We start from the raw sequence: 23,586 nt of genomic DNA, 5'->3' as shown, positions 1-23,586 counted from the left end.
TTGATCGGGGTAAGGGTGATTAGGTTTTAATGAGATGGTAAGGGGTGCATGATTGGTCGCCAAGGAGGGAGTAGAGGTGTCCTATACTTGTGGGCTAAGGTGGGGAGATACAAGGGGAGGATGTGAAGGAGGCTTTGAACTGGGGTAAAAGGGGGCAATGAGGTGTGGCTGTAGCCCAGGAATAGTCAGGGAAGCAGATAATTTAGTTAAAGTGTCTCGGCCTAATAAGGGAACTGGGCAGGTGGGGATAACTAAAAAGGAGTGCTTAATAGAGTATTGTCTAAGTTGGCACCAGAATTGGGGAGTTTTAAGGGGTTTAGAAGCCTGGCCGTCAATACCCACAACAGTTATGGAGGCAAGGGAAACAGGCCCTTGAAAAGAAGGTAATGTGGGGTGGCTAGCCTCCGTATTGATTAAGAAGGGGACGGACTTACCTACCACTGTGAGAGTTACCTGAAGATCGGCATCTGTGGTCGTCTAGGGGGCTTCTGAGGCAATCAGGCAGCGTCAGTCTTCAGCTGCTAAGCCGAGAAGATCTGGGAAGGAGTCAGTCAGAGAGCATTGGGCCAGCGTTCCAGGGGCTCTGGGAGTGGCTGCCAGGTGAGTTGAACAGTTCGATTTTCAGTGGGGTCCCGCACAGATGGGACATGGCTTAGGAGGAATCCCGGGCTGCGGGCATTCCCTGGCCCAGTGGCCAGATTTTTGGCACTTGTAACAAGCTCCTGGGGGAGGTGGGCCTGGAGGAATGCCTGGCAGCTGCGGTTCAGGTGTTTGGAAGTTCTTGTGTGTTGGAGATATGGCTGGGGTTTGTTTCACAGTGGAGGCAAGGAATTGCAACTCAGAAATACATTGCTACTTGGCTGCCTCTACTTTATTATTGTACACCTTGAAGGCAAGGTTAATTGAGTCCTGTTGTGGGGTTTGAAGGCTGGAATTTAATTTTTGGAGTTTTATTTAATGTCGGGAGCGGATTGGGTAATAAAATGTATATTGAGAATAAGACGACCTTTTGACCTTTTAGGGTCTAGGGCTGTAAAGCGTCTCAGGGTTGCTGCCAAACGAGCCATGAACTGAGCTGGGTTTTTATATTTGATGAAAGAGCCTAAACGTTAACTGATTTGGGAGAAGTCGGATAAAGAAAAAGGAGCATTAACCTTGACTATGCCTTTAGCTCCAGCCACTTTTTAGGAGGAAATTGCTGGGCAGGTGGGGGAGGGCTAGTTGCAGAATGAAACTGTAAGCTGGAAGGGATGTGAAGAGGGGAGGTGATAAAAGGATTATAGGGTAGAGGAGCGGAGGCTGAGGAAGAATTGGGACCTAGCTTAGCCTGGCAAGGAGCAGCCTGGGGAGTAGGGGAGAGGTCAGATGGGTCTGTAGAAAAGGTTGGAAAGAGGAAAGACTGAGCAACACTTGGGGTTGGGACTGAGGGGACAGGCGGGAGGGAAAGAAGGAAGATTTGGGATGAGTTGCATTGGAAACAGAGAATAGGGAGGGACTGATGTGTAAAAGAATGCCTGGACATCACGCACCTCAGACCGTTTGCCTATTTTACAACAAGAATTATTTAGATCTTGTGGGATGCAGAAATTGAAAGTGCCGTTTTCTGGCCATTTAGAGCCATTGTCAAGTTTGTATTGGGGCCAAGCGGAGTTGCAGAAGAAAATAAGATGCTTAGATTTTAGGTTAGGGGAGAGTTGAAGAGGTTTTAAGTTCTTAAGAACACAGGCTAAGGGAGAAGAAGGAGGAATGGAGGGTGGAATGTTGCCCATATTGAAGGAGGCAAGTTTAAAGAGAAGGGTAGAGACATGGAAAAGGGGGTGGGGAGCAGCCCTGGGCTGCAACGTAGGTGAGCAGCCAAAGCAGGCGTCCCCACAATTGACTTGCCACCAAGGGAATGTGGGTGAATGATCAAGGCAGGCATCCCTGTGGAGATCAGACACCAATGGAACGTGGGTGAATAATCAGAGAGGTGTCCCCGCAATGATTAAACACCAAGGGAAGGCTGCCTTTCCGGGTCCGTGACTGGTGCCGGAGTTTTGGGTCCACGGATAAAATGTGTCTCCTTTGTCTCTACCAGAAAATGAAAGGAATTGAAATTAAGAGAAGGGAGAGATTGAAGTGTGGCGCCAAGATTGAAAGGAGAAAGAGGTTTAGGGATAGTGAGGGAGGTTGGAGAAGAGAGTAAAAACAGGCCGCTTACCAGATTTGAAATTGGTGAGATGTTCCTTGGGCTGGTCAGTCTGAGGACCTGAGGTCGTAGGTGGATCTTTCTCACGGAGCAAAGAGCAGGAGGACAGGGTATTGATTTCCCAAGGGAGGTCCCCCAATCCGAGTCATGGCATCAAATTTTACGCGCGTCTGTGTGAAGAGACCACCAAACAGGCTTTGTGTGAGCAACAAGGCTGTTTATTTCACCTGGGTGCAGGCGGGCTGAGTCCGAAAAGAGAATCAGTGAAGGGAGATGGGGTGGGGCCGTTTTATAGGATTTGGGTAGGTAAAGGAAAATTACAGTCAAAGGGGGGTTGTTCTCTGGTGGGCAGGAGTGGGGGTCACAAGGTGCTCAGTGGGGGAGCTTTTTTAGCCAAGATGAGCCAGGAAAAGGAATTTTACAAGGTAATGTCATCAGTTAAGGCAAGGACCTGCCATTTTCACTTCTTTTATGGTGGAATGTCATCAGTTAAGGCAGGAACAGGCCATTTTCACTTCTTTTGTGATTCTTCAGTTACTTCAGGCCACCTGGGCATATACGTGCAGGTCACAGGGGATGCCATGGCTTAGCTTCAGCTCAGAGGCCTGACAGAGTCCTCAGTATAGAGTCTTAGGAGACTAAGAGGAAGAAGAATATTTCCTTCTGTGCATCCTTTGTTTACATCATGCATCTAGTGAGCAGTATTAACTTTGTTAGTATAATTAATGTACTTAAATATCAATTGTGTGAATTGAGCCCTTAAATATTTAGATATTGAACACAAAATTAGTCAAATCTCAAAGCACTTCAATGAAGTCATAGTCTAATGTATCAAATTATTTTATATACTCCAAATGCCTTAAACCACAAAAAATATAATAGTTAATGCAAAAATTTTTAGAGTGCCTGCTTCAAAATATCAATACTGTGGGTTGTTTGTTTCATTATTTTCTCTATACTAATATGATTTTATATATCCCTGAGGTTACAGTTTTATTCATTTATGTCCACTAATTTTATCAATCCCCAGATCAAACAGAATATAATCTCAAACTAGCTGATATTGCAGATTCTATTTCATCGACCTATTCATTATTTGTTGTGTCAAGGGATCTGTTTACATCTTCTAAGTAGACTGAAACCTGAGTCAGTGTTTGTTGGTCTTGGATTCTTCTTAAATAAAAGTTTACTTACTAGATAAATGGTACTTTCCAAGTTTATGCCTTGTTTCAGCATCTGGGGCTGACTCATCTTTGCTTCCATATCAGTAAAATATTGGCTAGAGAGTGGTCCACCTCAGTTAACAATTTAATTGACTATTATTATTTTATAATTATTAGGGATATTCAGAAGTTTTATACTTGAGATTAGTGACTGAATTTATGTAGACAGCTTTCTTCTGTGGTTATACAGGTAATCTATAATTTTATTGCATGTTGTTGATGCTATATGACTTACTCACTGTTTCTTGAAATCACCCTTTTTTGCTGAAACAAATAGAAAAATAAGTATATCATAATTTAAGAATATTGTATGTATTTAAGTGATCTAAGTATCCACCTACTCACTAAATTAATTACTTATTACGGTTTAATGTATTTGCTCTGCTTTTGTATTGAATTTTCATATTGTAAAGTTTGAAATTTTTCATTTTTCATATAATCATAAACTCATGTTTTTTATAGGTTCAACTCAATTTTATTAATTATAATTAAAATTCATTTATTGATGCATACATTATTACAACTTATCTGTTGGGAACCACATTTAACTAAATCCTGTCTTTTAAGATACTGCTCAGGAAAGTATAAAATCATTTTTGATTTCTGGCAACAAGAAGATATTCTGAGTTCATCTTGCCTTTTTTTTTTCTATTCCAAAGCATGGAATCATCTCCAAAAAGGTTTAATTCCATTGAATGCAAAATAAATTCAAATACTAATTTCAGGATGCTGCAAGCACATACCAGATTGTTCTACATGAAAGCTTTTATGGGTGAAATTTCCACGATGCCAGAAATTAGCAAGACACCTAGGAAGACAGATCATTAAGGTCATGAGTTCATATGAATTTTCCAGTTTAACCACAAGTTAGTATTATTTTTAAAAATATCCTGTTATGAATATACAGCTCCTCATCAATGTGCTTGGTGAAAATCTAACATGTTGTCTCTGTTATCTTCTAGACTCAGAATGCTGCATTTGCCAGCACATTGTGCACAGAGCCATCTCACTGTGAATGATTCCCAGTCACTATATTCATAATTCTAGTATTAAAATAAAATAGAGAGGTTGCAGGAATGGGAATATTCACATTTACATGATTAGGGCACTTTCCCATGCAGATAGATATGGGATGGAAGCCAAATCCAAACCAGAAGGCAGTTCAGTGAACGTGGAATCAAAATGAGAATAATTAGTTAGATTAGATAAATCTTTCAGGCTGGCATATATTCATAAATATAAACCCACAACAGAATTGGTCTTGCCAATAGGACTAATATAGATAAGTTAATAGACATAAGGCCACAATCTTTTGGACAGCTCTAGAATGGTCACTGTCAAAATTAGCATAGGTATTGAGAGTCAGTAACCAAGAAAACCCCATATAAACTTGAATCAATAATGAGAAATGTGCAACAAGAAGAAAAAAAAGTAAAACCGTACAACTGAAAATAGTAGACAGATAGGAGGGCAAGAAAAGTTGATTCAATATTTCTTCTGCAGTATGGCTCAGATATAAGAAATAATTTTAACTCAGCACTTAAACAAAAATTCTTGAATATGTTACCAGTATCAATTGTAGCATCAAGGGCAAAGTTTCTTGTTCTGGAATACACGTGGCTAAAGTCTTAATGATCTTGTAGCTTATTATGTTTGGCTGAATGTATGTCACAAAACTTTAACCATCCAGTGAGAATGAAAGCAGGCATGTTTGGGCAAGCATCATTTGCAGCAAGGTCCCATTGTTTATCTTGTTTTAAATTCATTTCAGATGCATCTGTTTATTACAACTATAAAATATAGTCATAGGAAATAACTAGGAAGTGTAAATGATTGCTAATCTGTGACCAAGAAAATACATAGGCCTGAGTTTAACATGATTTTTAGCTTGTTTATTCAATAATTAAATAATTAATCATTCATTCATTTTGCATTGACCTACTTGAATAAATAAGGCATGAGGCATTTCTTTAATTAGTTCACAATATAAGAAGAATGGTGTATTCGTTAATGAATATTAAATGATGGGTTGTATAATAGAAATATGCATATAGCAAGTTGGATAGAGGCACAGAGGAGAAGTAGTTACAATCAGTTAAATGAGTCAGAGAAGATTCAAAGAGAAGTGTATATTTAAATTGTAGCATGAAAGAAAGATAGAAGTTAGCTAGTATGGAAAAAGTAAGGAATTTCAGGGATGGAAACAAAATATGGCATGGTTGAGTATATACAAGTTATGAAATATGTGTGGACAGTTCTGTCTATGTAGGGGATAAGAGAGTTGAAGCTGGAGAAGACAGTAATAAGAGTTTGAAGGCCTAGCAAATTATACTGATGATCAACAGTTAAAGTAAAAATCACCCAAACTTCAAAACTCTCTAACGATGTAGACTGTAGAGCCAAGACGAGAATGCTAAATATTTATATAGTGTTAACAGTTGACAAAGCATTTTTTTTTTTAGATGAAATTTTGCCTTTGTTGCCCAGGCTGGAGTGCAGTGGCATGATCTCGGCTCACTGCAAACTCCGTCTCCCAAGTTCAAGTGATTCTCCTGCCTCAGCCTCCCGAGTAGCTGGGATTACAGACATGTACCACCATGCCTGGCTAATTTTGTATTTTTAGTAGAGATGAGATTTCACCATGTTGGTCAGGCTGGTCTTAAACTCCTGACCTCAGGTGATCCACCTGCCTCCACCTCCCAAATGCTGGGATTACAGGCATGAGTCACCATGCCCAGCCAACAAAGCATTTTAACATAGCTTAAGTTTCTAATCCTTATAAAATGTCCATAAATTAGGAAAAGGTAGACAATTGTTACTTTTTCATATGACAAGGCAACTGTCACTGAGAGATTCCAAGTGAGGCATTCAATTTCATACAGTAATAAGATGACCCATGAAAACTATCCATATTATCTGACATTAGATCCTAGTATTATCACCACTTTGCTATTAATACACCTGCCACTACCCTCTGTTGGCTTTTGAGGTTTTAGAGACAGTTATTGCAGAGCTTAGAGTTTGCTGACTTATGAAGTTTGTTCTTAGTGGTCCCTATTGTCTTTTACTACCATCAATTGTCCAGTTGTAATGTTCCAGGATTATGTCTTCCTCTGTCTTGCACTCCTGCATCTGTAGCATTTATTGTGTATTTTAATCACCTGAAACTCATAAAACAACTAATTGTGTATCACTTAACTTTGTGTATTATATAGCTTTAAAATAGTGCAAGTGTACTGTAGTTTAGAAATGGACCCTAAGTGAGCAACCATTCTCATAGATAACACAAGAACCTACTGAACATTTTTTTCCCCAGTTATTTAAACCTAGTGACTAAGCTGGCATAGCAATCACATCGACTCTCCAAAAACAGCCGAGAACAGCAAGGAAGCTGAGAAAGTGAATATGAGCTTCTCATACATTGCTGAATCTTTACTCCACATAGATGGCATCAGTGTTACCTGGATGCCCCAACAGGTAGCTTTGGCACATATGGAAAACACAGACCTTCATTCAAGAGCATGTTGCAATGCTTCCCACTTTGTACAGCCCTTTTACAGTTATTTTCTACATCCTTTGCCACAGAGAAACTGTATATCTTTCGGTTATTCTTTCAATTACATCATCATTTTTAATTATGTCTATGTTTTAACATGAAAGCTTCTTGAAAATCATATTGGTAGAATATATCAAGTTGCTATTATATAACAGTCTATCCTAAAGAAAAATTCTAAAATGCTAACAAAAAGTCTATATACAAAAATGTTCAGTGAAGTGTTACTTATGATCATTGAAATTAGAAAAAAAACCAGCTTGATTAGAGTAAGTTTAATGGCATGAAACATTTCTTCTCCTGGATTGTTTATAGTGTGCACACTATGCCTTCCTAAAAAGCCAACAACTATTATGCTGTGATATTTTAATCATCCATCAAATGCCACACTCTATATGGGAATGGGTGATACCATACTATATAGGTTAAACAGCATCCTTTTTAATGTGTGTCTTCTTAAAAAGACAATGCCTTATCATAGGGATGACAAGTATATGTTAGAGCCTGATCTGAGTTATTTTTCTCACACCCACAAACAATATCACTATAGTCATGTATTGCATAGTAACATTTCAGTTAATGATGAAATGCATATATGACTGTAGCCCCATAAGATAATAATACCATATTTTTACTATACCTTTTCTACGTTTAGATACACAAATTACTTAGCATTGTGTTGTAATCGCCTACAGTATTCAGTACAGTAACATGCTGTACAGATTCGTAGCTTGGAAGCAATAGAGTTTACCTATAGCCTCGGTGCGTATTAGGCTATACCATCCAGGTTTGCATAAGTGCATTCTATAGTGTTTGCATGATGACAAAGTCGCATAATGAAGATGCATTCCTCAGAAGATATCCGTATCATTAGGTGATGCATGACTATAATTCTACTGCTCGTTTCTGCCAAGCCCAGATATAGCCTTTTAATCCATTGCAACAAAAGGCTCAAGGATTGACTGGTCAATAGGTGTTCCATATATGATAAAATGGATTTACTATAAATTAGTGACTGTAAATGATATGAATGATACATCCCTCTTCAAAACAGTCAGAAGGTGAATTTAAGATAATTTCCACAAGTCAATCACATTCAGAATTTCACATCCATGAGACAAAGCTTTGAGCTATGAAGATCTATAATTAAATTCTGGCTCTACTACTGAATGTTTTCTGTACTTATGTAAGTCATCTAACTCTTTTGGATTTTGCCTTTTTGATAAAATAATTAAAATAAATGGTCATTCTACCAAGGCTTCTACAAAGACTACAAATGTAGTCTACTACCTTCTACAAAGTAATTCTGCCTTTATGGGAGTCAAATAAACATGAGCTTTGGAAACTTAAGGCATTGTGCCAATGTGTGATCCCTATTTTTATTAATACCCATTTAGCAATCAATAAATAATATGGGACTTATTAGTGCATTCCTATACTAGGGCAAAATTTTGGAGACACAAAGTATACTAGAATACATACTCTGTCACTGGAGGGATTTATTCCAAGTGTGTGTGTGTGTGTGTGTGTGTGTGTCTGTGTGTCTGTGTGTGTGTGTGTGTGTGTTTTAATGTTGTTATCATTAATGATGGTCTCTAAACTGCCTAATGGACATAGTAGTAGTTCAAGCAAGTAATGGTCAATTTTAATAAGACAGGCTGTTTTGATTGTTGTTTTGATTTTTAAATAAAATCAATCTAGTCATTTGACATTATATGAAAGCACTATATATAATAACATCATGATATTATGTATATAATTTTATATAAACATTAAATATAAAAACAAAAGCAAATACATAAACAATAGTAGCTTTCACTTTATTGATATAATGTAATATTATGGTTATGTTTATCATTTTTAGCTTACCATTGAGAGGTTGTAAGAAGGAGGCATATTAAAATCAAATGTCCTCTTTAACTATCACCATCTTGACCTCCCAATAAGGTACTTTGTCTAAGTGATGCCATGTCTTTTAGTTAATGCTCCATTCACTCCATTTCCCATAGCAGTGTGCACTGAAGTATGTCAGTTCCGGCCATGCTTCTTCCACATACGAGGCAGAGTTTATGTAAAGTACTGGCATTTTTTGACTTTCTGTTGCGGAGGCTGTAACCTAAAGCATACAAATAAAATTAGAAAAACTAAAAGAAAACATAGGAAAATATCTTTACAATCTTGGGATGGCAAAAGTTGTTTAGAAAGGGAAACGATGACTAATAAAATGATTAGAAATAGGATTTTGGGCTTTGTCAGAAATAAAAAATAATAAAAATAATTATTTAATGATAAACAGATTTAGAAAAATAAGAAGGCTGTGCGTGTGCATGTGTGTGTGTGTGTGAAGCTTGCTGACTGGGAATATCTATATCTGTATACACATTTATATACACAATCATTATATATAATATATATAATTATATTTAGAATATTTAAACAAATCCTACAAGTTAAAAAGACAAAATGAATTCAATGCTTAAATGAGAAAAACTTTTCAATATAGAAACTTCATAAAAGAAGGTATATGAAGGAAGAATAAGCTCATGAAATGATGCTCAACATGATTAATTATCAGGAAAAATGCAAATTAAAACCACAATGAGATTCCATTTCACACTTAGGAAAATAGCTAAAATTAAAAAGACTGTAAACAAAAATTGGCAAGAATAGCTGAAACTCTTGCTACTGCTGGTAGGACTATCAAATAGAGTAGCTACTTTGGAAAACTGGTGGGTTTTTTTTTGAAAATTAAAAATAAGCCTACTCCAATCACCCAATTATACTCCTAGTTCTTTACTAAGGAGGAATGAAAATGTATGGCCATAAAACAACTCATACAAAATGTTTATAGCAGCTCTAATTGTATTAGCAAAAACAACACAAAAATATTAGAGCCATCCAACATCTCTCAAATGGATAATAGACATATGCATGATTTATAAAATACTCAAGAAGCAAAAGTAATTTATGGTGATACAAATTAGAAAAATAGTTGCCTGTGGAGAGGGTGACAATTAGTTGAAAGAGGGCATGAAAAACTTTCTAAGGTAATATAAGTGTTCTATAACGTCTTTAGGTTGTTGGATACACACACATATACTTTTCCAAAACAGTAGCTTTTAAAATTATGACCTGTGCATTTCACTGTACATAAAGTATACTTTAATTTAAATAATCATATTACCATGTGAGCCATAGAAGCAGTATTGGACCAGAACTCCAAGACATATGTTATTAACTTGACTCTTTCACTTAACTACAATTTTGATCTTAGAAAGTAATTAATTCCTCTGTATCTCTGTTTCTTCATTTAAGGGTTTTAAATAATCGATTTGTAAGAGCCCTTTATTTGTAGTCTCTGTGAGTACAGGATCAATATTTATCTGTTCATGACTATGTCCTGAATAGCTTATACAATGCTTGGTATATAGTATTTGTGCGTTGTTTTCATGAATTGAATTTGATGAAAATGTCATGTCTGTATGATTAGGCTGTTAGCTAACTAGTAATTCAGAACTCTTCTTTACACCTCTTATAGTAACTATTGTAACATTTTCCAAATTAAAAGCACTAAATATTTGTTTAATGCTGGTGCTTCTAATTCATAATTTTTCCAGTTCTCATATGTATTTGAAAAATTTGAAGTTATAGTTTCTATCATGTCAGCTGTCATAAGCATCTAAATTTCGCAAATGTATGTATGTATGTGAACATGTATTTCAGATCTTGAGTCTAACAGCCTTTTTAACTTAATCATTCATACTACTTAAAGCACAATATTAACATTTCATCTTTCATATGAGGTGATATTAACTGCATATGAGATGATTACGATTAGGGATGCTTTTGATGTGTTTAGACAATGACAGGTCAATGAATGGTGTGATATTTAGAAACAAATAATTAATGATCACCAATATATCTTGTCACTGAACACACTAATTAGAAAAAGAACCTTAAATCATGACTAGAGATAGAAGATACCTTAGAGATCACTGGATAGAACTACTCACTCCACAGCTTCAAAGCAAGGTTATGTCATTTCCCCATGATCAGAGAGTGAGCCAGAAATAGAGGCTGTCAAGGGACCCAGAGTGCATTCCTTCCACCAACTTATGCTCCCTTCTTGGTTCCCTTACTGCGTGACCCCAGCACATAACCTATTATTTTACCATTTTATTCAGTGACAATAAGTACTTGGCCTTCTTGCTTCCAGTTTGTTTCCCCAGGTCATACTGTCCATGGCAGACATAACTAATAAATGATGGGTTTCCTCTTCATTGAGCCTGGACTTAGCTTCATTAACCCTTTCAGCAAAGCAGGACAACACAATTTTTGGAGTAAGTTTGCAAAATAAAACCACAGTATATACTTCTGAGAAGTTATTGAAAAAGTACTATTTTCTCTACCAATGCATCTTATGGAGTATCAGGTCTGTAGATAATATTAAAACCAAAATACCTTTTATCTTAAAAATGAGCCTTTATGCATTTTTCTTCATGGAGTATACTTTTCTTGATTATTTATGAGAAACTTTGGTTCTGTAGAAGTAGTAAGTGTAAATAAAATAAATTTCAAAAGAAGAGATAATCAGTTAGATACAGATAAGGAGATGCTTCATGAAAAGAGCTCCTTGAAGAATTAATGAGTAGAATTAGCACATCTAGAGATCTAGGGAAAATATAAGCAAAGTCACAGCAAGAGCAAAGCCTGAGATAAACATGAGGTGGTGGTGAAAATGATCTACTTTGATGATAAAATACTATATATGATACCTGTCTGTGGGAAAATAATAGAAATTAGACTAAAACTGCAGTCATATTGTAGAAGGCAGTGAATACTCGGGAAGATTTGGAGCAGAAAAATGATGACTGGAACTTCCTTAGGAAACTTAATGTAGCAAAACATGTGAGAAACATGAATTGGAGAATAATTAATGAACCATGTGGAATTTACATATGGCCATTTTTTTTAGGCATGTAAAACAAAAGAAGCCGTGTTTTGGTCAGAGCAGTAACTGTCTTCTCACTGGAAATGGAATATGAGACTGCTTCCTGTCAGTCGGAAATTAGACTGGAGGAGCCAGGCTCTGTGGCTCACAGCTGTAATCTTAGCACTTTAGCAGACCAAAGTGGGAAGATCACTTGAGGCTGGGGGTTTAAGACCAGTGCCTGGGCAATGTAGCGAGACCTTATCTCTATAAAAAATAAATTTAGCCAAGTGTTGTGGCATGCACCTGTAGTCCCAGCTACTCAGGAGGCTGAGGCAGAGAAATCAATCACAGCCAGGAATTTGAGTTTACAGCATGCATTGATCACACCACTGCTCTCCAGCCTGGGTGACAGAGCAAAACCCTATCTCTGAAGAAAAGAAAAAGAAAAGTAAAAACATTAGGCTGGAGGCAGAGGGCAATATTTAGGTATGAAATTCCAGCCCTGTTCTGACCAGCCTTCCAACAGTTGATTGCCTGAACACTTAGATACCTAGTCTTTCTCCTCCTCTTCCAGGCCTCTGTGCTCTTTCCCCTGTGGACAATAACTACCATTTCATCCTGGACACCCCTTGTTTGCCTGGACCACACCTTGTTATGACCATAACCCTCAGTCAGACTCAACTTTCCTTCAAGATCTGCAGGTCAGTCAGGTCCCCCAGCACCAGTCCTGTTTTCAGTAAGCAAGTCCAAGCCCGAGGCCTTCCTTCCCTTCCATAAATTGTTGTAAGGAAGCAGTCAGTATCAGACTGACGTCTGCACTACAAAAAAACCTGCTACTACTATGCCAACACACCGGGAGGGTTAGGTCCTCAAAGGGTGATTAGGGGTGGGTATAATAAATAACTAAGTGTATGTTTCTTGCCTTTCACAATGTACTACACAGTTTGATATGAAGCTATATGGGATGTTCACAAATTTTGGTGACCAGTGCAGATTATATTCATGACTAGCATTTCTCATTAGAGAAAAAAAATTAGAGGAAGCAAGAAGGCTTGCCTAACTGAACAGCATCTGTGTTGTATTATTTCCACCAAACTTCCTATTCTGTTCATTTCTGTATTCCTTAAGGACATGTTTTAAGAAATGTAAGAATATGTCTTAATTGGGTGAATTACTGGTTAGCTACAGAAGCTAGACTGAATCACAATGTTACAGTTTAATTCCTCCAAAGTAGTAATCCTACTATGTACTTTGGAGGCCTAGATCTTTTAGTGATTCTGAACCACACCCACTCATCTTGTAGGCTTTTTAGGACAGCCTGTGATATGGTCAAGGGCTATCTCTTCAGCCTCACAGCTCAACACCCTTCAAGGGTGGTAATAAATCAACAATACAGAACTCCATGGGGCTCCACAGACCCAGGGGCTTGTCTCCAACCTCTAGAGTTGGTGCATGCTGCTCTCTTCTCCTGAAGTATCATTCCCAACATGTCTAGTGAATAAACACCTGCAGTCTTCAGTACCAAGCCAAAGCATCTCCTCCTGGAAGACTGTCTCAGATACAATATATATAATGGTTGTGGGCTGGAGCTTTGGAAGCAAACAGACGTAGTTCTCATTACTTACTAGCTGTGCAACCATGACTTGTTATCACTGCTCTGCACCTTAGGTTAATCATTTAGAAAATGAGATAAAAATCCCTAATACATACAATATATTTAGGATTACATGGAATAATACCTTTAAAGGACTTAATGCCATAGTAACTACCCATTGAATAAAAACTCTAATTTTTGGCTGATAAGCTAACAAAGTTGATTATTTTTTCATGTATCTCGTCTAATTTCTCAATTACCTACTCTTTTAAATTCATCATACGTAATTGGAATTACTTCTTTAAAACTCTATCCCCATATTGATCTATGACTTCTTTAAAAATCAGCACTATGCTTCTTGGCTTTTAAATACCAAGCACTCAGCACCTTAGCACACAGTAAGATATCAATAAATATTTCTGCAATAATTAAATAAATAGACAATTAAGTGGACAAATAAAAAGAGTACAAATACAGAATTGAATCCTCGCATTGTTACTTGCCAGTTTGGCAATTTGCTTACCCTTTCTAAGTTTCAGTATCCTCACTTGTATGTTAATTATGATGATAATATCTACATAATGTAGCTGTCATATACTTTCTAGAGGATACTGCATATGTAAAGTGCTTTGTAAATTGTATTGATCTGCACAAGATTAATCAATAGTATTTTTATATTTTAATTGCTGATTTTTTTTATTTTGCATGATTTTCCTAGAGTGCTAGGATATTTGGCTAAATTTTATAACAATCTATTATTAAAGAGTAAGAGAAATTAGAATGTGCAATTAAAAGAAGGAAAAAGACCATCCTTTTTCTTGGCCTGAATAGATTTTGCTTGTCACAGAACCTGTCAGAGGTGGTGGTTGAATTCTGAAATTCACTAAGTTTTCAGGCATTTGCTTCTCACAGGGGATTCTTTAAAACACCTGCCTAAGAAAAGCTTGCTTCACAAGCTCTCTGTCAAATTTACTTCCAATTACCCTGTTTCCTCAAGGCAGTTATTTAAACTTTTGGAACTTGTAAGCCAAACTACTGGTCTTGTCTTGGCCCCGATGTTCTGTGTGTTTGCTGGACCTTTATACCTTCTGGGTGAGTCAGAATCCGGAAAGGTTCTTTCTAGTACCTAAGATCCATTTTGTGAGTTTCTATCATCTGCCTACTGTGTGGCTATTCAACAGACTTGACCAATTCAAAAGATTTCTACTTAAATTTACCAAAATGATCACAGGGCTAAAAGGTAGGTGGGAATGGGTTCTAGCCCAAGGAAGGGAAAGTAAATAAATATTTATTGAGCATGTATTATGTGCTGCATGCTATCTTATATATTATAACAAAAATAAAATTATAAGGCCCCTCAACCCTCTGAATGGACACCTTCTCTCAACCCAGGTCATTCCAAAGTTAACTTGATAAATTATTTCAGGCTGTGAAGGGAAGGGGGTGTCAGGCGTGCCTCATTATATCCTCCTCCATTTTGGAATTCAGGAAAAGCCAACTAACATTAACATTACCACAGACCTTAAGTCTGATAAGAAATATTTACAATCTATTCTCTCCGAAGCCTGCTACCTGGAGACTTCAACTGCATGATCAAACATTGGTCTCCACAACCCCTTATTGTAACCCAGACGTTCTTTTATATTGAAAATAACTCTTTCAACCAATTGCCAATCAGAAAAATTTTAGATCTACCTATGACCTGGAAGCCCCTGCTATGAGTTGTCCCACCCTTTTAGATGGAACCAATATAAGTCTTGCATGTATTGATTGATGTATTATGTCTCTCCAAAATGTATAAAAGCAAGCTTAGGCACATGTCATTATCAGGAACTCCTGAAGGTGTGTCACAGGTGCATCCTTAACCTTGGAAAAATAAACTTTCTAAATTGATTGAGACCTGTCTCAGATACTTTGGGATTAACAGTATTTATGTGTGTCACTTAACCTTTACACCAGCTCCAGGAATAAGCCAAGGATTGTTTAGTTCTTTTGACATGACAACTGAAGAAATTCGGTTTAGAGATTTTAATTAATTGTTCTAAAGTTAATCAGAGGCAAAGCTGGAATTCAGACCCATCTGAATCCAAAGTCTGAACTCTTTCAATGAAGCAGTTTTTCTTAATTCTTATGGGACCTGGTATCTGCTTTGTAACCTTCCCAAGTAATTTTGATGCATACCAACGATATCCAGAAACCACTGGAGTGTGCCTTGTAGTCTCTCAGCTCGGTTAATAATTTGCTATTTGATTAGAAACAATCGTTTAGTCTTTGTAAGCATTTTTATACTTAGTAAAAAGGTTTTAAAAACTGCCCTAAATTCTTGAAAAGATTGCTCAATTCAATCCAACATACATTCATCAAATTCTATCAGTCAACTCAGCTTGCCCAAAGAGGAGTAACTGATTTCCATAAAGCATGTTTCTTGCTAATGCAGATCTTATTCTTCAGAATATATGACACTTTGGAAGTAAAGTGCCTTGACCTGGGATTAAGAGTAAAATATCTCCTATGGCTCAAGTGCCATAGAAGACAAACTAAAACCTTGTTATGAAAAGACAGTCACTTAGAAAGAAATGTATCAATTTGCGTGAAGAGGTCAAGATTTTTCAAGAAGTAAAAGACCAGCTATCTACTCCCAGGAAAGTTTCCCCCTTCATCAGTTAGGCAGATTGGGTAGGGGATTGATTGCCTCAATTAAATCAGGAATTGAGCATTTACTGGCTAACTTGATTTTTTTTTTCCTTTTTTTCTTTTCTTTTCTTTTCTTTTCTTTTTTTTTTCTTGGAAAACTGGTCAGTATCTACCCTCTCAGCTTACAAAAACTTTAGGTGATGTATCTCTAACCTTGAGAGGTTTCCAAGTCTCCAACTTCATGCTCTACGAAACTTCATATTCTGATAAATATCATGAGGAAAATATCTGCTATATAATTGAAGTTGATCTCTTCCCATGAAGAATATTGCTTCCTAGGTGTGCACACACACACACATACACACACACACACACACACACACACACACACTGTAGAAGATTTCATTTTCCTTTTCCTTTTGAAAGCTCTATAATTCCCCAGCCTCTGGGCAACCCTAGAATTCAGCATTTGTAAACCATCTTTGAGTTTGAGGTTCCCAAGTATTTAATTTGTTTCTCCAGACTTATATGGCCACTGAGTGCATTGCTGATTTCTTTCTTTCTTTTTTTTTTTTTTTTTTTTTTTGAGACGAAGTTTCACTCTTGTTGCCCAGGCTGGAGTGTAATGGCAGATCTTGACTCACTGCATCCTCCACCTCCCGGGGTCAAGTGATTCTCCTGCCTCAGCCTCCTGAGTAGCTAGCATTACAGGCATGCGTCACCATGCCTGGCTAATTTTGTATTTTTAGTAGAGATGGGGGTTTCTCCATGTTGGTCAGGCTTGTCTCGAACTCCCAACTGCAGGTGATCCACCTGCCTCAGCCTCCCAAAGTGCTGGGATTACAGGCATGAGCTACAGCGCCTGTCCTTGCTGATTTCCTTTTCCCTATTAAAGGCCCTCTGCTTGTGCCAAACTCAATACTTAGCCTACACAGGCTATGGGAAATTGTTGGGGTGGGGCAGAAGGGAGAAGAGGAAGGCAAGGAAGGGTTCTGCTAGAGATTATCAGTTCACCTAACAAAGGTTCTCTGCTCTGAAATTTTAATTTGTTAATTCTCGACTGTTTGTTAAGATTTCTGATGTTTTAAAAACTAAAATACTAAAGTGTTATTTTTCTCATTGTTAGAGAATGTTTGGCCTGCTATGACATATTATATCCTTCTAAGAGTTGAAATCTTTTATCAAATATTTTTGACATGAAATGCACACACTAAGGTGCACAAATTTTAGGTGACGGATGAATTTCTATAAAGTAGGTACACTTCTGTCATCACTACCCTCATGAAAACATAAAATACTGTTAGCGCTCCAGACTTATTTTTTTTGTGCCCCTTCCCAGTGCACAAAAAAATGCACCTTTTCTCTGTGTTGAATATTTTAAATCTGGCAGATAAAAACTTGCATAGAGACTAGTTTAACTATTATTAACTACTCCAGTTTGTTATTTTAATGACAGTTTTGTCATATAGACTTCATACTCCAGAAACAGCTTGTCAAAGATGATTTCAACTGAATACATAAATCTAATAAAACCCATCACACTTTCCAAAGAATGAAAACATTTTGCATGTCATTTTTCTTGTGATAATGGTAAACCTCTAAATGATTTCAGGTCTTCATTTGCAGATGGCCGTTTCCTTTCTCAAGATCCTCTATTTTAAGCCCATCCTCCTTGAATTTGAACAGTTTTCACAATTGGGGAAATGGTGAAAACATAGGCTGAGGTAATATACAAAATTTAATATTGAATTTTGATCTTATCACTTTCCACCTACCTATACACTCTTGAGGAATTTGGTTAAATTCTTTGAACCCCATATCCCACAATTATAAAAGAGAATGGTTACATCTATTTTATTTGTTGTCCTGAGTAAATAAGGTAACTCACATAAAAGTCTCTGGCTCATGGTAGTTGACATTTACCCCCATGAAAAACCAGCTCAAGGCTAGAATCTATGAGCTGTTTTTATATAAACCATTGGTTACATTCATTTTAAGGCCATAGTATGCTGCTGCATCCCTGAGTCATTTATATTTGATATTTTATTATGAGGCAGGATAGTAATCCAATTAAATTGATTACCATGGTGAAGTAAGAGACAAGGGGAAAAGGGTATTGTCAATTTAAAGGTTTGTGGAGTAGGGTTTTGAATCAAACCACTGCAAAGGCAGCTAGTTACCCAACAAAATGTTGTACATTTTTTCTATAGAGTAACGTTGCTGGGAAGCAGGAATCACATCGCACACATGCACAGGTGTGCATGCACACACACACACACACACTCCTTTGAATCTCAAAGGCAGAGAATGACAGATATTTTCTGTAAAGGACCAGGTAATAAATGTTTTAGGATTTGAGGACCAAACAGTTACCAGTCTCTGTCAGAACTACTCCACTCTCATTTTAGAATAAAAGCAGCAACCTTAAACAATATGTAAACAAATTAACATTCTAATAAAATGTTATTGATGGACACTAAAATGTACTGTTATATTTTTCTCAAAGTATTACTCTTCTTTTGATTTTTTTCAACTATTAAAAATCATAAAATTCATTCCCAGCTCACGAGTTATATAAAAACAGGTTTTGGCCTCTAACCCCTTTTTTAAGCAATGGCAGAGCCACAAAATGTAAGTGGCTTTGTTCCCAATCACCATGAAAAAGGTCACATGAAAAATACCTCTTTGGAATTGCTACATCGGCAAAAAAATAAGCTATGTACAAAAACAGAAAATTTAATTAATAATAATTACATCTGTTAGTTTTATCTAAAGGGGGTGCTGCTGTAACATTAGGTAAACTACCTGCTACTGGCTTAGTTGATTGACTGAAAAACAGCTAGGAAAATTGTATCGAAAACTAGAAAGTTGAAGACTTGTGCACACAATGGAAAAATATTTAGTAATAATACCTCCTGCATTAACTGGGAAAGTAGATTATATACCTACTGAACCCATATCTCTATGAGAAGAACTTAAAAAGAACTAGAATGCTACAGTTTGTTGATTATTCCGGGCAGTTTATAACAACGAACGAAGAGACAGATGTGAGTTCAGGAAAGACTTCATCAGCTTGCAAGCAGAAATGAAAAAAAAAAAAATAGATAAAATGTGGAATTCTTTTGTCTTTGAAATGTTAGAAAAACTGGAGCTTTTGAAAAGCTTATGAAACAGATTTCCCCATGTGGAAAATATAAAATTAATCCTCTTTACACCGTCAGCGTTCATTGTACCTAATTTTAGTGCTTTGACTCTTAAATATTTTAAGGAATGACATTACATATATTTTTGTATTTCCTTATGAATATTGCTAAGAATAAAGGGAACATTTACTTAATTTTAATTGAATAAAATTTATTGTATATAATTCAATTCAATTACCATATAGATTCATTTGGACTATTTTGTAAAACAAGATCCATAATGGGACATTAGTGGCTTTCATCAAACTCTTGTAAAGAATTCAGGATTTTTCTTTGTGTGCCCATAATGTCAAGGAAGAGATAACTGACAGAAAAAGAGTTTTTACAATTATTATGTGAATCAAAAATAAATGCAAAGAGGCAGAATGCAAAGAAGTGAAAGAGAAGCCATTATAACTAATGCCATAGAAATAAAATGGATCAGAACAAACTGAACTATTCTATACCAACAAATTGAATAACCTAGGATAATTGAATACATGCCAGAAACATACAATCTATTAAAACTGAATCATGAAGAAGTTGAAGATTTGAGCAGGAAAATAAGTATGTATATTTAATCAGTAATCAAAATCCTCCCAACAATAAAGAGTCCAGGGCCAGAGAGTTTCACTGGTGAATCCTACCGAACATTTAAAGAAGAAGTAACAACAATCCTTCGCAAATCTTCCAGAAACCTGAGGATGAGGGAGTACTTCCAAACTCATCTTATGAGACCAGTAATACTCTGATACCAAAGCCAGTAAAAGGCAGTAGAAGAAAAAAATATATATTTCCAAGTGATGTCTCTAAGGAACATAGTTGCAAACATCCTCAACAAAACACTAAAATAAATATTTGGTTATTCTGTGTTAAAAGAGAAAAGGAAGGTGGCATATATAAATAACAACAAAAAAGACATGATACATAACAAAGAAGGAAACAAGTAACTGAACACAGAAAATAATCATAGCGAATCACCTCCATTAGAACAATTATATAAGGCAAGAAGATACATAAACCCAGTGCCCAATGTGGCCATTCCGGACAGGGTCAGTGTGGTCAAAAGAAAATCAAACTGTGCAACAAGGCTAGTGAACCCTCGGCCCAGCGAGGAGAATGGCCATCACTAACGGGAAAGTCTCCAAGAAAAAACAGGAAATGACAGATTACGTAGTGAGACTGAAGTTGTTGAAAAATTGTTTTGAGGTGATTTTAGAATATACAGGAAGAGTACAAACAAAATAAGCAAATAACAAAAATGACAAGTATTTGTTCAGGAAAAACAAAAAGTAGAAAAGGAAATATAATTAAATATACTTCAATTATCAGTTTATAAATAATCTTTCATATAATCATTTCATATAATGTAAACAGTCTATATAATATAAATACAAAATAATGATATTGAGACAATGGGAGAGGGGAGGCAGAAGGGATGGCATTTTTCAATTAGAAAATTCACAGGCACTTTCACAGCAATTCAAAAGATAATTTCTGAATTTTATTAATGAAAATAAAACATACATTATTTTAAAAGACTTGAAAGAGGTCATCTTTGGGAGGGGTAACCAGGAGAGTAGGAAGGTGTGGGGTTGGAAGGCAACAGCATTTTTTGTAAATCTTTTGTATACTTTCATTTGATAAATATTACAATACATAAATATAATTTTATAATAAATAAACCATATTAGTTTCTTAAAGTAATGTTAATTTTAAATAGTTTGACCTGGAATTTATGTCATTTAAAGAATGACTTATAAAAGTGTTATAAAATTTTGTAAATATAAATATTATTTGCCAAAATTATGTTTATAATAATAAACTCAAATTTCTTAACAAAATGTGAAAAAAAATTAGGGTTAGAATATTTAATATTTTTTATTTTATTTATTTATTTATTTTAGAGACAGGGTCTTGCTCTGTCGCCCAGGCTGGACTGCAATGGCATCATCTCAGCTCACTGCAACCTCCACCTCCTGGGTTCAAGTGATTCTCCTGCCTCAGCCTCCTGAGTAGCTGGGATTACAGGTGTGCACCACCATGCTCAGCTAATTTTTGCATTTTTTAGTAGACACGTGGTTTCACCATGTTGGCCAAGCTGGTCTTGAACTCCTGCCATCAGTTGATCCGCCCACCTTGGCCTCCAAATAATACTTTTCCATATAAACCTAATATTTAAAAAGCCAAGTTTCATATAGTTGCAAAAATCATCAACAAAACACTGAAATAAATATTTGCTTCATCTGTGTTAACATAAAAAGAGAAGGGATAAAGAAAAAAATAAACAGACATGATACATAGAAAGAAAGAAACTAGTAACTGAACACAGGAAATAATTACAGGGAATCTCCTGCATGATAGTGTTTGTATAAAGCAAAAAGATAAACATACACTCGAACTCCTGGTTTTCTCAAATATACTGTATAAATATAATTTTTTATGTACCACAGTGTGAAAATATTTGGGAAGCACTGACCTAAACTATCCCTCCTTTCAATTCTTATGATCATAAAATAAAATATGAGAGTTAAACTACTTGCCACAGTTAATAAACATTATTTTCATAGTCATTTTCTTTGCTTTTGAAAAGCTGCTTGAGTTTTGAAGGTAATAAAATCCAAGATATTGAGTAGCATTTCCAGGCTAGTCTCCAAAGCCTATTTACTCCATTCTATTGCTGAAAATAATATGATTGATTTAGATTTTAATGACTTAATATTTTTTGAAGTTTACATATCTTTATCGCACCTAGTATACTGTCTGAAACACAGTAGATACTTAATAAATGTTTATCAAAGTAAGAAAGCATTTCAGCCACCGTTTGAGGTACATGAACTTTTTTGAACTGACCAGGAAGTCTAATGATTCCTTCAATTATTGACTTCTCTCTCTATGACTAGGATATATTTTAAATTTTGCTTCTCAAATAACATCAGAAGAATATTAGATATTTATCTTCAAGGGCTTTTATGTACTGAGTTAACAGTCAAGTTATTTAATGACCATTATACTATGAGCATCATCCAATTTAGATGGCTACCCTATTGATAAAAAGTAATTAAAATACTACAAAGATTAAAATAATACAATTAATACACATAGCACAAGCCAAGGCATATTGTAGACAATCAATTCTAATTTTATTTTTCTTTTTTGGAGAATATTGTGTTTCAACCTCTAAACTATTTAACCTAAATAGATTAAACCTATTTAGAACTCTTACTATTCTTGCATATGATGGTGAATTTCTTATCTATAATCAATGCTTTTAAAGAGGGCTTAGTTTCTCTGAACAAGTTATAGGTAGAGAAGTAGTTTTCTGAGCTACTGAATCAGCAAAAAGAAAGAGGGCACATTCAGTAGCATTAATGCAGTATGTGATATGTCTCATCACTATTGAATGAAGAGGCAGGAAATTACAGACCCATATAAAATGATGGGGTGTTGGGAATTTTATCAAATTTGCTTATTCACTTCAGCAATATCTTAGTTCAGTGACACTGGGCTCATCGTTGTACTCTCTCAACTGAGTGCTCAATCTGTACTGCTATCATTTTATTAGGTTGGTGCAAAAGTAACTGCAGTTTTTGCCATTGCTTTTAATATGAATAATACTCAATACTTGCTCCTTTCCTCTTTCCAAATTTGATTTTAGTTTCACCACTCCCTACCCTAGTCACAGCCTCTGCTAACTCAGGAGAGTCTTTATCACTGTTGTTGTCATGATCATCTTCATTTGCCATTGCTCTTAATATAACTATAGAGAAACAGAAATGACTCAAGCACTTTGATTCTATAACCTGGTTCCACCTCACTCATCTTAAGACAGAACGCCAATCTTAAGTCTTCCTCACTAACCTTCCTGTTCAGTCTCGGTGACATATCATTCCCAACACTAGCACTTTCTTCACCATTACTCTGAATTGTCACCACTATCACCCCATCATCTCCCCAGTATCATCTTTATCACATTTAGAGTAATTCAGCTTTCACCACCACCATTACGTGCAATAAATAGGTGCATGACTAATGTGGCAGAAAGCATGATTTATCAGAAAGCCCAGGCACAGACTATATTTATGAAAAACCAGTTTGAAATATTGACTTCCTCCCCAGAAATGTTTCCCTTGTACCACAAACTGACATCCACCCGTGGTGCGAGGCCACCTTTCTATAGATAGCCTAGTATCTTACCTTTGCCAATGTTGCTGACTCAATACTTGCTACTTTCCTGGTTCCAAACTTGATTTTAGTTTCTCCACTCCCTGCCCTAGTC

At 36.1% G+C, this 23,586-nt stretch overlaps 1 long non-coding RNA gene across 1 annotated transcript; it reads right to left on the bottom strand.

The window, feature by feature from the left end:
• Window positions 1–944: 944 nt before the first annotated feature.
• On the bottom strand, window positions 945–23,586 carry LOC129136450 (uncharacterized). Its single transcript, XR_008538105.2, has 3 exons — window positions 23,505–23,586; window positions 8,834–9,080; window positions 945–4,219 (listed from the first exon to the last, which is right to left on the bottom strand). It is a non-coding gene; the product is annotated as an uncharacterized LOC129136450 (long non-coding RNA).

Source organism: Pan troglodytes, chromosome 9 (genome assembly GCF_028858775.2).
Source record: "Pan troglodytes isolate AG18354 chromosome 9, NHGRI_mPanTro3-v2.0_pri, whole genome shotgun sequence".
NCBI lineage: Eukaryota > Metazoa > Chordata > Mammalia > Primates > Hominidae > Pan > Pan troglodytes.
Note: the sequence above shows the minus strand (reverse complement) of the source record. Positions and strands in the feature narration are given on the sequence as shown.